General features: G+C 39.5%; 1 protein-coding gene and 1 non-coding gene across 2 annotated transcripts in view; both read right to left on the reverse strand.

Moving 5' to 3' along the window:
- The window catches only part of ANTXR1 (ANTXR cell adhesion molecule 1), a 324308-nt gene that overhangs the window by 29218 nt on the left and 278900 nt on the right, over positions 1 to 16190 (reverse strand). The window lies entirely within an intron of this gene.
- On the reverse strand, positions 12641 to 12747 carry LOC144456097 (U6 spliceosomal RNA). The gene has a single exon (XR_013484999.1). It is a non-coding gene; the product is annotated as a U6 spliceosomal RNA (small nuclear RNA).

Below are 16190 nucleotides of genomic sequence, written 5' to 3' on the forward strand. Positions count from 1 at the left end.
TTTGATTCCAATCAAAACCTGACTCCTTTTCTCTTTTTCTGTTCCATCTGTGCTTTGATTTTGATGTTTCAAGGTGGTTAATCTACTAATGTGTGGTCCCTCTCAAGTAGGTAAATGGGATTATAGCAGGAGCCTTTCACAAATATGAGGCCTTAATGCAAGGGAAATCATATCAAGCGGAAGACATAACAGCTATCATGTGGAAAAGGAATGAAATCTGTTCTGCTTGGTCGCAATATGAAGAAGCACAGCGATTGATACACAATAGTGTTTAGTGAACGTCTGTTGATTAACTGTTACTGTGGAGTATAAGACCATCCCATGAACCCAACCTCTGCATCACCCTTGACACCTTGCTGACGCTCACCCCATGTATCCAAAGTGTCAAATCTTGTCGTTTCCAGTGTCACAACATTTCTAGTATATGCCTTCTTAGCTCTAGTCACACAAGCATCACTTAGTGTAGGCCCTAACCACCTTTAGCCTGGATGATTGCAATAGCCTTCCAACTGGCCTCCTTGCCTCAAGTCTCTCCCCATTTATGGCAGCAAGGTGGTTTGCAAGGAAGGGGATCAGGAATAAGGAGTGAAATTAGCTATAGCAGCTGGATTTTCCTGAAATGGTGGTTCTGAAAGAGGCAGTCACCTCTTTCACCTCAATAAAGACCTAAGGCAAAAATTTCTCCACAGCAACAAAGTATGGGAAATACTATTTACCATATTATGAAAAGAGTTTTTTATATATATGATCTTTAATTTTTTTAAAAAACAAAAATGGGTGTTGTATTTGGTCAAAAGTGTTTCCCTTCCATTTATTGATATAATCATGTGAATTTAAAAAATTAATGTCTATTATGTTTAGAAAATTCCTAATATTAAATCTGTATTTTAGCACAAATCCAGCCCAACCATAGTGTATTATTTTTTCCATCATCAGTGTACTCTTTGCTAATATTTTATTCACTATTTTGTGTTGTAGATATTAGGAATATTGGTCTATAGCTTTCTTCCTTTGCTTTGTCTCTCCTGGTTTAGGTATCATGACCACTTTTGTATCATAGAAAGGATTTGGTAGAATCCTTTCCTTTCTTTCTCCTTCCTGCCCCCAACAGTTTATGTAATATTGGAATTAATTGTACTTTTAAGTTTCTGTTTTGTTGTTGTTGGGAGTTCATTTATGTTTGTTCAATTTCTTCTTCTGAGATTGGGTTATCTAAATGATCTATTTTGTGTTTTGTTTAGCTGTGTATGTTATAATTTTATAAATATTAGTCTTTTTAATTTAAACTGTTATTTTGGTGGTATATACTTGGGCAAAGCAGTTTCTAATACTTTCCTTTTTATTTGTTATGGATTCTTTTTCATTTTTGATATTGGCAGTTTGTTTTCCCCTTTTCTTTTTTTGTTAAATTAGATTAGGTAATAGGTCATTTTATTTGTTTGAAAATAGCTACTACTTTTATTTGTCAACATGATGAGGTTTTTTCTTTCAATTTTATTGATTTCTTTTAATCTTCAGGATTTCATTTTTTGTTTTGTTTTTGTTTGTTGCTTTTCTTCTCTTATAATTGCATGCCAAATTCGTTGATCTGTTTTTTTCTGTCTCTTTTGTTAATGGAAGTATTTAGTGACAGTAATTTCCCCTTAAGCACTATTTGACTAAATCCCAAAAGTTTTATATATTGTCATTGTTTTTATTTTCTGATGATAAAATCCATTATTTACATGTTTTGTTCTTTGACCTTCCAATTTTATAGGATTAAGTCATTTAGTTTCCATTTAAATTTAAAACTTTTCTTGAAAAGTCCTTTACCGATAATTTGTATCACATTTTGGTCAGTAAAAGCTGTGTTTAACATTTTCTTTTCTGTATTTGTTTATGAGATTTTTAGGTCTTAGGAATGGTTAGTTTTGATAAAATATCATGTATAGTTGAGAACAATGTATAAAGGAAAAAGATTTTATTAAGCACCTGTTATGTACTAAGGCACTGTGCTAAGTGCTTTACAAATATCTCATTTGATCCTCACAAAAATCTGGGAGGTTGGTGCTATTATTATTATTCCCATTTTACAGTTGAGGAAACTGAGGCAGACAGAAGTTATATGACTTTTCCAGGGTCACACAGCTAGTAAGTGTGTAAGATTGGATTTGAACTCAGGTTTTCCTTACTCCAGGCCCAATGCTTTATCCACTGCATCTATATGCATATTCCTTTCTGTTCCCAGTCAACAATTGCTAGAGGTTGCTCATATTTAACTTTTATGAAATTCCATCCAGGTCCATTTTTGTTTATCTTTCTGTTAAAATTTGTTTAGGCCCAAAAGGGGTACAATGAAGTGCCCAACAATTATGGTTTTGATGTCTGTTTCTCCATAATTTTCCTTAAAATACTTAAAATTCATGTCATTCAATTTGTATAAATACATATTAAGAATTGATACTATTGAATTAGTTGTGCCTTTAAGCATAACACAGATTCCCTGTTTATCTCATTTAACTTTATTTATTTTTACTCTTCCCTTGTCTGAGATCATGATAGCTATCTTGCTCAACCTTCTCTCTCTGAACATTGTAGACTTCCTGCTCCCATGGGAACAGAGCCTGGCAGGCTTCAGATCCTCCAGAGACTGTCTGGTCAGAGTTCTGACAGACTTCTAGTATATTTATTTACATGGGCTCTAACTGGCTTCCCTGGAAGGACACGTTTCTTGACTGCAAGTTTCTGACTATCTTCTTGTGAAGTTATGAGATGTGTCAAAGAGCTTACTGTTGACTCTCCTTGGGTCTTTATTCAATATGGCACACTTTTTAAATCTTTGCTGGAGTATGTGTGTGAGAACTGGACTCCTCTTTGATCTTTCATGCTACCATCTTAACTGGAAGTTCTGGCATGACAATCTTTGATCATCCATCTTTTTAGAAGATGATCTTGCTTTCTCCTTTGCTGAGAAAATTGAGACTATTTATTGTGAGCTCCCTCATTCCTCCTCCATACCTTGAAACCATTCCATGTCTTTATTGTCCTCTCATTATAAGATAAACCTCTTTCTTAACAAAGCCAACCCTTGTACTCATGTTTTTTGGCTACTAGGATCCTATCTCTTCTAAGAGTTTGTTCTCTCTCTCATATTCAGTATATAGGTATACTAACTCCTCTGATTCCTACAAATGCCCTCAGGTCTCCCTCATCCTTTGAAACAACCTTTGCTTGACCCTGTCATCTTAAGCTATTGTCACATAATTTTCTTGCCTTTCATTGTCAGACTTTCAGCTCACAGTGAAATCCCCCAACAGACCTCATCATCTTTCTTTTTAAATCTGCTCCTTCTTCTAACTTCACTATTTCTGTTTAGTGCCCTCAGTCACTCAGTACATAGCCTTATCTTTGGTCCTTTCTTTTCCATCAACTCCCATATTCAATTAGCTGCCAGATTCTACTAATTTTACCTACAACATTACTTGGCTTGAGCCCCTTTCTCCACTTCCACAGTCACCAGCCCAGCTCAGACTCTCATCATTTCTCACCTGGATTAACGAACTAGCTTCTTGCTTCCTCCTTCCTCTGTTCAGTCTGTCTTCTGCAAGCCTGTCATAATAATTTTCCAAAGGCAATGCTTTGGTCATACCACTTCCGTGATCAAAAGCTTTCAGTGGTTCTCTACTGCCTCTCTGATAAAATACAAACTCCTCAGCCTAGCATTTAATGCCCTTCACAGTCTGGCTCCAATCTACCTTTCCAGCCTTATTTCACAGTCCCCCCTGCTCCCAATCCAATCCAATCCAATGAGCGCTTTTATAAAGTACTTACTAAGCACAATACCTTATTCTAGACATTGGGGATATAGATATAGAAATTAGATGAAAAAACAGTCTGTTTATATTCTTCTGGAGTTGGAGGAGTATAACATTCTCAGGTTAGGTAGTAAGTCACCAAACATTTGTTAAGTGCCTACTATGTGCCAGGCACTATGTTAAGTGCTGGGGATACAAGGAAAGGTGAAACGGTCCTGGAGAAACTCACAGTCTAATAGGGGAGACAATGTGCAGATAACTATGTACAAACTGATTATATACAGAGTATACTGGAAATAAATAGAAGGGAAGCACTAGAATTCATGCACTCTATGATCTAGCTAACAGGACTAACAGTACTCACAAATTCACCGTGTCATCTCTTGCCTCTGTACATTTACCCAAGCCATTCCCCATGCCTCCTAAGTACTCTCTCCTCAGATCTGTCTTTAAGAATCCTTAAGACTCAGCTTGGGTGCTATCTCCTCCATGAAATCTTTTCTGATCTACTCAATTGTTAATGCCATCTTTCACCTCAAATAACCTTTTCTCCACTTATCTGTGTGCCATATCATTAACCCATCAGGTATGATGTCAAGCTTGAAGGTGCTGAGAGCCCAATTTCTATTTTCACATGGTCAGTATTGGGCATAATTATTTGTACTTGGTAGGTGTTCTGTAAATGCTTGTGGAGTTGATTTGAAAATTATAATATGAGTGAAAGAAAAATGCAAAGTTCTTAAATCACAACGGCTTCAGAGAAGGCTTCTTGAAGGTGATTTTGATTTTAAAGGGCAAAGATGGGGAGGGAGAACATTTCAGGAACAAGGCATAGTATGGTCTAGAAATAGATGAAGATTTTTTGGCAGAGAAATCAAGGGGTTCAGAAATGCATTGGACAGGGATGGATCAGATCAAGAGATCTGATTTCAATGAATGTGATGAAAACTGTACTGGATCTCCTCATATCACTCCATTGGAATTTCCTTTTGCTTCACATGTTGCCTTGAAGCCTTTCTGATGCTCCATGTTGGTAATATAACCTTTTCCAAAGGAACTCCTATAACACTTTATTTTGTACTTCTCTGATCTACCTATCATATACATTGTTAGGTCTGTTGTTGTTTTTTCCTCTGTTAGCTCTAAGTATTGTCTCAATTCTGTGTCTCCCCTAGCACATAGAACACAGTAATAATAGCTGTTTTTGTATGAGTTAATACTTGTACTTAAGTGGACCTTGGAAGAAATGTGATTGGTGCAAAATGCACTTTCCAGAGGTCATCCTGGGCACCCTTGGACAAAGTGGTGCATGCTACCTCTGTCCTGGGTGGGAGGGTGGGGTATACTGGGTGAGGGGGGAGGGAGTGTAATGATGACAGATGAACTGGGGGCACGAGTGCTTTAGGCAGACCACCGTCCTACACAAATACATTTGGATCTACAAGTGGTATATCTCTATGGTCTTTGTTGGCACAATCGCTCCTCAAACAGAAAAGCTAGGAGCAGTTTGTTCAATTTTTGCTTCTTACCAACTGTACTACTGGCTTAGACCCAGGCAATTTGGGAACTCTGAAAGGACAAGGGTACACCCTGAGATTATGAATGATTTCTAGACTGACTGTAGTTGTTCTTGGCTCTATTCCTAAAGTGTGAACTCAACCTCAGTTCTTCCTACTCTGCAAAAGTGGGTCTAGGTGGGAAGTGAGGAGAATGGTGCAGTGATCAGGGGTGGGGAAAATGCAGCCTCCTTTGATTAAGGGGATTTGTTCTGTGAAGTTGGATTCAGTCAAAGGGCTGCACTTGAGGACCTAGAGGGCCACATATGGCCTCGAGGCTGTAGGTTTCCCCATCCGTGGTGGTCACACAATCTGAACTGGATTTGGAAAGGTGGTAAGTACAAAATGGCCTTCCAAATCTGAGAGTGCCTCTGTGAATACTGGATAATATTCTTCAGTTGGTACAAGGACTCCATCTTCTAAACCACAGGAAGGAGAGCTGGTTTATCTTAATGACATTCTCATCTCTTCCTGGGCCCTTGCCCACCCTGGAAATTAGGTCTGGGCAATTCTCCAGCAGTTGCCCTAGCATTGGCTATTCAATAAGCTGGATAAGTAGCCCTCTGAGAGTGAGGAACACAGGATAAGTTGTTCAAGAGTATGAATGGACTCATGTGAAGTGGAAGCCATACCATGGTTAGGGATCCCTGTATCACCAAAAGATCACTAATGCTTTGTCAGTTTTGTGAGGCATTACAATTGCATCATCCCCAGGTTTTCAGTTTCTACAGTGCCCCTTGCTGACTAGACGAAAGACCTAAAAGCATTCCACTGGGCATTATAAACAAAGGGTACATTCAATGAGCCCAATGGCATTTATTTACCTTGGCTTCCATCCTTATCTAGGAGGCAGCTAGGGGATACAGTAGATGGAGCACTGAGTGCGGAGGCAGAAAGAACCTGAGGTCAAATCCAGCCTCAGTAACTTACTAGTCACTTAACCACTGTCTGCCTCAGTTTCCTCAACTATAAAACTATAATAATAGCATCTACCTCCCAGTGTTGGTGTAAGGATCAAATGAGATTTGTAAAGTGCTTAGCACAGAGCCTGGCACATAATATTTGTTCAAAAAAATTGTTTCCGTCCTCACTGCTTTCTTTCACTACTTTGTCCCATTCTTCCTCACCCTTTCCTTTCCTTTCCTCTCCTGTCCTGTCCTGTCCTGTCCTCTCCTCTTTCTTCTCCTTTCCTCTCCTTTTCCTTTTCTTTCCTTTTTTTCCTTCCTTCCTTCCTTCCTTTCTTCCTTCCTTCCTTCCTTCCTTCCTTCCTTCCTTCCTTCCTTCCTTCCTTCCTTCCTTCCTTCCTTCCTTCCTAGATCCTCATAAACATTACATCAGAGATTTACACCTTGTGTTACAATACAGATTTCCATTCATAAGCTATACTATCCTCATTTACTCCATATCCTCATACATATTTCTTCCACAGACCAAAGTTGGTGGAGGTGGGGGTAGGGTAGAGAGAGAGCTATGGGAGTTACTTGCTTTTAGGTCTACCTTTGGTGTACTGGAGCTCCACCTTTATGGAAGATAGCACCTATCATTGTTTTCATTGACATCATTCACTTTCTGGTTTTTTTGTTTTATTTTAGGCAATTGGGGTTAAGTGACTTGCCCAGGGTCACATAGCAAGTAAGTGTCAAGTGTTTGGTCTGAGGCCAGATTTGAACTCAGGTCCTCCTGACTTTAGGGCTGGTGCTCTATCCATGACATCATTCACTTTCACATGGCTCATGCATGCAAACAGTTCCATATTCATAGGCACAGTGGATGCGACAGGTTTTAAGCAGCTTTAACTTTCTCATCTTCCAAACTTGAGGATAACACAACTGATGGCAGATATGCTGTCATGGAAACCAGAATTTGGAGGAGCAGTTACTTTGGCAGACAATCCTGCAAATCATAAATTTCAATGACACTCAACCTCAGCTAGAACTGCTTGAGATGACTCCCCAACAGCAAGTAAAGGGTGCCTAGACCCAAGTTTTGTTATATGGGTTTCAAGCTCAAGAGAGCTTATACTCAAAAGAGGGGCAGTCTCCATGATGCTCCTAGAATCTCTTCATATATATAGTCTTGTACCAGAGAGGTTTAATGGGCAATATTCCATCTCTGCCAAAATAGCTCACATATCAGCCACATCAGCCTGTCTAAAACATGATGTCACAGACTGGAAGTTTTGGTGGCCATGTATGTATCACAACATCTTCTGGTATATCTAGTCCTATGAGTATAAGCACAAGCCAAGGATCCCATGGGGAAATCAGAAGACTTATTATAACCCCCCACCAACTTACTTTAGCCCCTGAACAATAGTAATAATGGACTTTGTCATGGATTTGTCATTATCTCATAGCTATGAAGCTGTATTGGTGGTTGTGGGCACACTAATTAAGATGGATTAATTCTTTCTCCCCTTTTCTTTTTTCTTTTTTTTTTTGTAGGCAATTGGGGTTAAGTGACTTGCCCAGGGTCACACAGCTAGTAAGTATCAAGTGTTTGGTATGGGTCGGATTTGAACTCAGGTCCTCCTGACTTCAGGGCTAGCGCTGTATCCACTGCACCACCTAGCTGCCCCCTTTCTCCCCTTTTCACCAAAGCAATTTGCCACTTCCAGAAACATGCACTTTTTTCAGCTCCATATTTCCTGTCCAACCTGACCTCTGACTGAGTTGCTAGTTTATCTCACACTTACGCACTGTACATACTGCTGCAAACATAAAAATTCACCTTTAAACTAATCCCGATCCAATAGAGAAAGAATGCTAATGTGACTCTTGAAAAGAATCTCAGGTGTTCTCTTTCTTACTCCTCACCAAGATGACTGGATCAATCTGTGATCCACATGCCACTGTGGAATCCTGTTCTGGTAACTCATTTCATTTGTTCATACAAAATACTACATTTAATGCAGACTTTGGTTTTCCACTCCTGGTTCTTCCATGGTGTTGTTCTACTTGTTGATAATTTAGGGCACGGAAAGACTCTCAGGCTAAATGGCAACATATCCTATAGGTGGTCTAGAGGTAGCTGTGTTTAAAGAGAATTCAAATAACACTCCTCTTCTGGGGAGCCCTGTATGTTGATGAGCAGGTCTGGCTAGCTGCCCTAAACATGTACACTGTTAGAATTACTAAGAAATTGGTAGACTCTTCCCATTCACCTAGGCAGCAAGACCTTTCAGTCATGGTTAACAACCAGCCATTTGTGTTCCCCATTAGCTCTTGCTTTGACAAGCCCATCTCATGCTCAAATCATACCCACTGAACCTTTGCCTACCCCTAGTAACTGAAAATGGGCAGGACTATATAATCTGAACAGATCACAGACTTATGGACCCAAAGGAGCAGCTTCTAACATTAATTATGCCTGGGATGGCTATGAGCGTAAGGAATAAAATATGAGAACCTATATACAACTTGCATGTTGTAGAGTTGGTGGAAACCTTCTACTGGTGATATCCCACCAAATGGTGGCCCATGGCTTTTGGCTCCAGAAATGCATTCTAGAAGAAAGAGTGTGGGATGAAAGGCAAGAGAGTTTGGAGTGGCTAGCATGTTGCCTTTGTTGTTCTTTGTTCTTGAAGAGGACCATGATATCAGAGAGGTGATGCCATGACATGCAAATGAATTGGATTTAAGTGAGGTAGGACTGTGCAAAGTCACCAGTCTCACTTTCTCCTCTGGAGCCTTCTGGGTCCAATGGCAAGATATAGATCAGGGTAATTGGAGACGGGCCTGTATGTAGTGGTAGAACTCGGCCTTTTTAAGCTAAAGTCTTGAACAGGTCTCAGTTTGACTGAGGCAACATTCATTCAGTAATTAAGGCTAGGTAAGAAATAAGGCAGAGAGTGACCTCTATTACCTAGTCACAAAAAAATTTATCTAGGAGGGGAAGATACTCAGGGGCTTTGGCCAAAACAGAAACCATTGCCATGTACCTTCACTCTGAGCCAATCAGGGGCCAAACAATGACCAAGTGGGGTTTGGCCTGGGATCTATTGTTGGCCAATTGATGAGAGCCAGAGTGATTTGGGTTTAAGGCAAGGTCCTTAAGAAAAAAAATGTAGCCATAAACCCTAAGATATCTTGCGAGGTTTCAGCCATCAAAATTTATATTTCTTTGGGTAGAGTGCTGGCAGGTAAGGGTATGATACCCTATGTGGACAGAAGGAAGGGAAAGGAAGAAAGAAAGAAAAGAAGAAAAAGAAAGAAAGAAAGAGAGGGAGAAAGAAAAAAAAAAAAGAAAAGAAAAGAAAAGAGAGAAGGAAGGAAGGAAAGAAAGAAAGAAAGAAAGAAAAAGAAAGAAGGAAGAGAAAGAAAGAAAGAAAGAAAGAAAGAAGAAAGAAAGAAAGAAAGAAAGAAAAAAAAAGAAAGAAAGAAAGAAAGAAAGAAAGAAAGAAAGAAAGAAAGAAAGAAAGAAAGAAAGAAAGAAAGAAAGAAAGAAAGAAAGGAAGAAGAAAAGAAAAGTGTTGTCCAACTGGCCTGTTCCAGTTGGGTCCCCAGTGGGGCAGCTCCTACTACTACTCACGGAGGTTGTTGTTTGTACTTCGTTCTAGAAGAGGACCATGACATCAGGGAGGTGACGCCATGACATGCAAGCGAATTGGATTTAAATGAAGGAGGGCTGTGCAAAGTCACCAGCCTCACTTTTTTCTCTGGAGCCATCTGGGTCCAGTGGCAAGATAGATCAGGATGACTGGAGATGGCCTTCACCTTTGTAAAATAATGCTGCCTTGGGCTGATTTCTTTGTGTGAAACAAAAAGTAAACATCTGAAGCAGTATACTTCTCTTTCTCTCTCTCACACTGTTTTTTCCCCTAACTGCTCCATTCACAGAGCTCTGCCCCCATACTCTGCCAACTTCAGACCTCTTGTTCTGGAACTCAGATTACATTGTTCTGCCTAGCCCCTTGGATCTGTTACCTAATGGATTGCTGGCTTTGGCCTCTGAATAGCTTACTCATTACTTTTTCTCTGATTCCCTGGAATGAGGCATTGTGCTTGGACCATATTTTGCCTAGAGAGGAAAAGAATTAAGGGGGAATATGATAGCTGTCTTCAAATATTTGTTGAATTAAATTTATTCCCTCAGAGGGTAGAGATAGGATTAATGGGTGGAAGCTATAGATTTCATCTTGACATGAAGAAAACCTTTCTAACAATTACAGCTGGCTAACAATGTAATGAGCTGCCTTGGAAAGTTGTAAGCCTTCCATCACCAAATATTGTCATTTTACCATAATATTTCTTGCATCTGACCTTTTCCCTCTACTTACCACCCAAATCAGGGTGCACATCACTTGTCTACTACTATACCCTTCTAATCTAATCTCTCCTTACTCATCCTTCTCATCCCTCACGCAGCTGCCAAAGTGATTTTTCTAAAATGTAGACCTGGCCATGTCATTCCTTTACTGGGAGAAATGATAATTTCTCTCTTATATTAATAACCAACTTATTGAATTAGGACCAGGATATTTTTTTAACCTTCCTATTTCTTCATTCAGAAATTAGCCCCTGGTAGGTCATTCAGCCAGCATCTGAAGGACATTGCTGATAATGAGATTGGATTAACTTTCTCCTCAATCTTGTTTCAAATCTTACCCAAGTGGGGAAGTTCACTGTGGTCTACTGAGGCCTGGGTGGGGGGGTTAGATCCTTTGTGCAGGTTGTCCACGGCTGGGGGTGGTCTGGGAGTAAGTAATATAATCAGTCATGCTCCCAGCCCCTCATTAGAATAGGTCCACCTCTCATTATAATATTCATTCTCATTGTTAACCAATTAGAGTTAATTGCTGCCTGTCTGGAATACCCACTCTTCCAAGGGCATATAAGCATCAAGAAGCAGCCATGAATCATCTTTAGGTAAATGAGATAGCCAAATGACCATCCTTTTTTTAATTACTCACTACCCATAATTAATAAAATGATTAATTACCCAGAAATTATGTCTCTGGAACTTTTTTATATGTCACACCTACACAGTAAATTCAAGTGGCTTCCTCTTGCCTCCAAGACAAAAAAAAAAATCAGTTCCTTTCTTTGGCTTTTCAAACCCGTCATGACCTGGTCCCAACTTGCTTGGGACCAATTTACCCTCCTACATTTTATGGTCAGTTAGTCAATTAATAAGCATTTATTAAACACCTATTTTGTGCCAGGCACTGTGCTAAGCACAAGGGACACAAGAAAGTGAAAAGAGAGCCTCTTATCAAAAAGGAGCTTGAAGTCTAATGGGAGATGAAATGAAAACAGCTGTGTACAAACAAGGTGTATACAGGACAAACTGGAAATAATTAGCAGGGCTAAGGGATCAGAACTAAATGGGGTTGGGAAAGGCTTCCTGTGGAAGGTGAGATTTTAGCTGAGACTTGAAGAAGGCTGGAGAAGGCAGGGGGAGGAAGAACACTCCAGGTGTGGGGGATGGGCCAGAGAAAATGCCCAGAGCTGAGAGATGGAATTGAGCACCTGCTCAAGAAAGAGCAAGGCTGATGTTGCTGGATCAAAATGTGTGTGTGTGTGTGTGTGTGTGTGTGTGTGTGTGTGTGTGTGTGTGTGTTGGGTTTAAGGTATAAGAAGACTGGAAAGGTGAAGGGTGGGAGGGAGGGCTAGGTTTTGAAAGGCTTTGAACACCAGAGGATTTGATATTTAACCCTAGGGGTAATCCAGTCAAAATGGCCTTGTTGCTCCTTACATAACAACACTTTATCTCCCATCTCTGTCCCTTTGCCTAGGTTGTCTCCCATTGCTGGAATGCACTCCTACCTCACCACCTCCTCTTAGAATCTTTTATTACCTTCAAAACTCTGCTTGGAATTAGAGTTAGGGTTAGGTGCCACCTTCTACATGAAGCTTTTCCTGATCTGCCAGCTACTGGTGCCTCTAACATTTCTCTGTCTATTCATTTTGTGTTTATATTTGTGTGTGTATATGTATGTACGTGTGTGTATGCGCGTGTGCATGCACATGCTGTCTTCCCCAAGAGAAAGTAAGCTATTTGAGGACAAGGATGGTTTTGGTTTGGCCTCTGTTAACTCCAGTGCCTCAAGCAGTACCTCGCACTTAGCAGGTGCTTCATAAATGCTTATTGATTGAGTGAGGGCTTCAATTGGAAGATTGATTCCTAGATGGCGGTATTGCAGAGAAGGGGTTCCTATTCAGGTGAGGATTGGACTTGCTGCCTTAGAGGATCTCCTTTAAGCCTGAGATTCATAATCACTTTTTTTAAAATATAAATTTATTTATTTTTAGTTTTCAACATTTGCTTCCACAAGATTTTGAGTTCCAAAAAAATATGGAACGCTTCACAAATTTTCATGTCATCCTTGCGCAGGGGCCATGCTAATCTTCTCTGTATCATTCCAATTTTAGTATATGTGCTGCTGAAGCAAGCACCATAATCACTTTTAAAAGACTTGTTGACTTTCTCCTTGACTGTTAATAACCCATGAATCCTTGGCATATGGAATTTGTCTCTACCCCCACCCCAAAACCCGCTACACTGAGGATATGGCATCAGTACCTGGGAGAGATAAGACATTTCACCATTTAGCACACACTAACACACCAACTGATAGCACCTTTGCCAGTGACGAACCTCAAAAGACACATTTCAGTGTCCCAAAAGAATAGAATGTGATTCAGGAAAAATTAAGATCTGAAGTATATCTTGGAGCCTCAGGATGACAGGCCCACATGGGGTACTTTAATGGGAACCCAAAGGAGGTGGGTTCTTGGGAGTAAGCTGTGGGTTAGAGTTAAATTGCCCACTTAAAAGTTTGATTTAACACAATTTTTGGCCTAGGATGTTGAGAGAACATACAAGTCTTTTAAACTCATAATAATAATAATAATAATAATAATAATAATAATAATAATAATAATGTCATTTTCCACTAAAGTTCTTTTAAGATGCCTCATTAGGATGTAGAAGTAAATTTGGATTTTCTAAACTGCACCACTGGAGTAGAAACACTCTTTAGAAGGTTTCCTACTGAGCTGGAAAGACCACAATGGTTTTTGAGCTTGCTGTCTGAGGACTAGCTTAGGTAAATGCAGAGAGACTCATTACCAAGAGCTTGGCAACAGGGTGATGAATTTTATCAACTATAGTAATTTTCAAAGAATTGAATGGACAGGAGTTACTTGCATCAAAGAAGGGAGAACCTACACTGAAAAGATCATGAAATCCTTCAAGTAAATATTGAAATACATAAGTCAAATTATAGCTAACTTCAAGACTTTTCATGTTGTTTTTAGTTTGTGTGCAAAAGCTAATGTATTTAACGGCACCAATTCCTTTCTGCCCTCTGTGTCAGCATCAGGGAAATTAAATTTTCCAAACTGATATGAACCATGGACTTCATTGTGCTTGGGTTGGGAGGGGTGGTGGTAGAACAGCTGTGTAGGAAGCAAAGGAATTCATTGTGAATATGAAGATTAAAACTCAAAACTGTGCCAGGATCACTGATAAGCCTATATGTTCTGGCAGAAGAAAGTACATGAGCTAAGCAAGAGTGCATTGGAGATTGATGGGAGTGGGAGGAAGAAGAAACCAATATAAGCCCTTTTGTGGTACAAAGGAGACAAGAGAATCTTGGAATTAGTCTAGTCTAATCCTTTCATTTTATAGATGAGGAAATTGAATTCCAGAGAAGTTAAGTGATTCTTCTAAGGTATCACAGCTATTTAGAGGGAGAGCCATGACTACAACCCAGATTTCTTATTCAATCATCTTTCTACTATGTCACACTGTCTCTCAACTTCCCCTTCTCCTTCTTGTAGTTAGGAATCCTCAAAAGATCCCAGTTCTAGGCCCATTTTCTGAAACTGTGGCCATGATACACCAGATTACTTGTGGCAAAGCTACAGAGGAAATAGTAATAATTCACAGTTCTATAGTACTTGAAGGCTTAGAGAAGTTTACTCCACCACACTGTAAGGTAGGCAATTCAAATATTATCATACCCATTTTTAAACATATAAGAAAACTGAGCTTTAGAATGGTTCAGTGACTTGCCCAAGGTCAGACAATTAACAAATGTCAGAATTAAGATGCCAACCTCAGACTCTTGAGACCAAGTCAAGTACTATTGCCATCATAACCCACTTTCTCAAGCTCCAAAGGATTAAGACTTTTCTAGGATGAGAGAAAGATGGTAACCCATCCCCATCAGTTAAAGCAAGGGCAGCCATCCAAAGACTCATAATGTATCAGAATAGGATAAGTTTGGGTAAGGAATGTACTATAGCTCCAGCCAAAAACAAATTGGCATTAATATTATTAACATCTCAAAATATTTTGATGCTGATCACTTACTGCCATTTATAACCAACTACAGGGGAAGGGGAGTCAAGATGGTGGAGTGAGAATGAGCATTTTTGCCAAGTTCATTCAAAACATCTCCAAGCAACCTAGAAAATATGCCAGATTGAATTCTGATCAAGAAAACCAATAAAACATCACAGTGGGTCATTTTTCTGCCCAGGGCAACTTAGGAATATAGACATAGAGGTCTATGGGCATTAGGGTTGGGGTTGGCCAGGAGCATAGTGCAGGAAGGAAGCTGAAGCAATGGAGGGAAGCATTCTAGCACGTAGGAATGGGAGAGGGCTAAGACTAAACACAAGTGCTGGAAGAGTAGAAAGAGATTCTAGCAGACACCTGACTCAGCACTGGAAACAGGAATGTGTGCCAGCAGGCAGCTCTGTTGCCTGTTATCCAGTTCCAGGTTAGAATTCCAGAGTAGAGAGAGCCCCTAGATATGTATGGAGCAAGGAACAAATTCCAAAACACTTAGCTGTGTGTCTCTGAGCCCAAAAGGGGGAACTCAGTCCTAACTTCTAGTCCCACACAGAAGCCTGCAGTGGAAAAACTAGGGCAGGAAACCAATACCAAAGGATAGTCAAACAGTTCAGTTGTTCTGAACCTGCAAAACTTCCTAGTGGGCTAACAGTGACTAAGTCCAGCAGCAGTCTACTGAAACTCAACCACACCCAATCCAACCAACCCAAAGCTGGGTAAGGAACTTGCAGAGTTGTTACCAGGAGGTCAGCAAACAAATGTGTCACCAGATCACACTACCTTGGAACCACTGTAAACTTGTAGGTCCCCAGATTAAGCTGTGAAAACAGCAGAAGGACATAAAAAGAGAGAAGCTCAATTCAGATATCCTCCTCTCCCACACTCTACAAGTGAGCAGAGATCAACACTAACATAAAGTCCAAAGTTAAGAAGTAGGTTTGAATAATGAGCAAATATAAAAAGAACCTGACCACAGAAATCTATTATGATGACAGGGAAACTCAAGACACAAGTTCAGAAGACAATGCCTTAAAAACATTTAGAAGCAAAACCTTGAAGAAAAATGCAGGCCGGACACAAGCACAACAAGAATTATTAGAAGAGTTAAAGAAAGATATTTTAAAAAAAGAGGAAAAAAGAGTTCAAAAACCAAACGAGAGTGGTAGAGGCAAAAATGGGAAAAGAAATTAGACCTATGTACAAAAGTTATAAAAAAGAAAATTAATAGCTTTGTAAAAGAGAATATTACTGAAGAAAATAACTCCTTAAAAATTAGAATTGGAAAAATGCAAGCTAATGACTCCATGGGATATCAAGAAATAATAAAATAAAGACTGAAAAATAGGAGAAAATGTGAAATATCATAGAAAAACAAATGAATTAGAAAATAGATCAAGGAAAAATAATTTAAGAATCATTGTACTACTTGAAAGCCATGAACAAAAATAACAGCCTAGACATGAAATTTCAAGAAATTATCAAGGAAACTGCCCAGATTATCTTAGAACCAGAAAGCCAAGTAGAAATCAAAAGA

Source organism: Phascolarctos cinereus, unplaced genomic scaffold, assembly GCF_003287225.1.
Source record: "Phascolarctos cinereus isolate Bilbo 61053 unplaced genomic scaffold, phaCin_HiC Scaffold_2;HRSCAF=192, whole genome shotgun sequence".
Taxonomy (NCBI): domain Eukaryota; kingdom Metazoa; phylum Chordata; class Mammalia; order Diprotodontia; family Phascolarctidae; genus Phascolarctos; species Phascolarctos cinereus.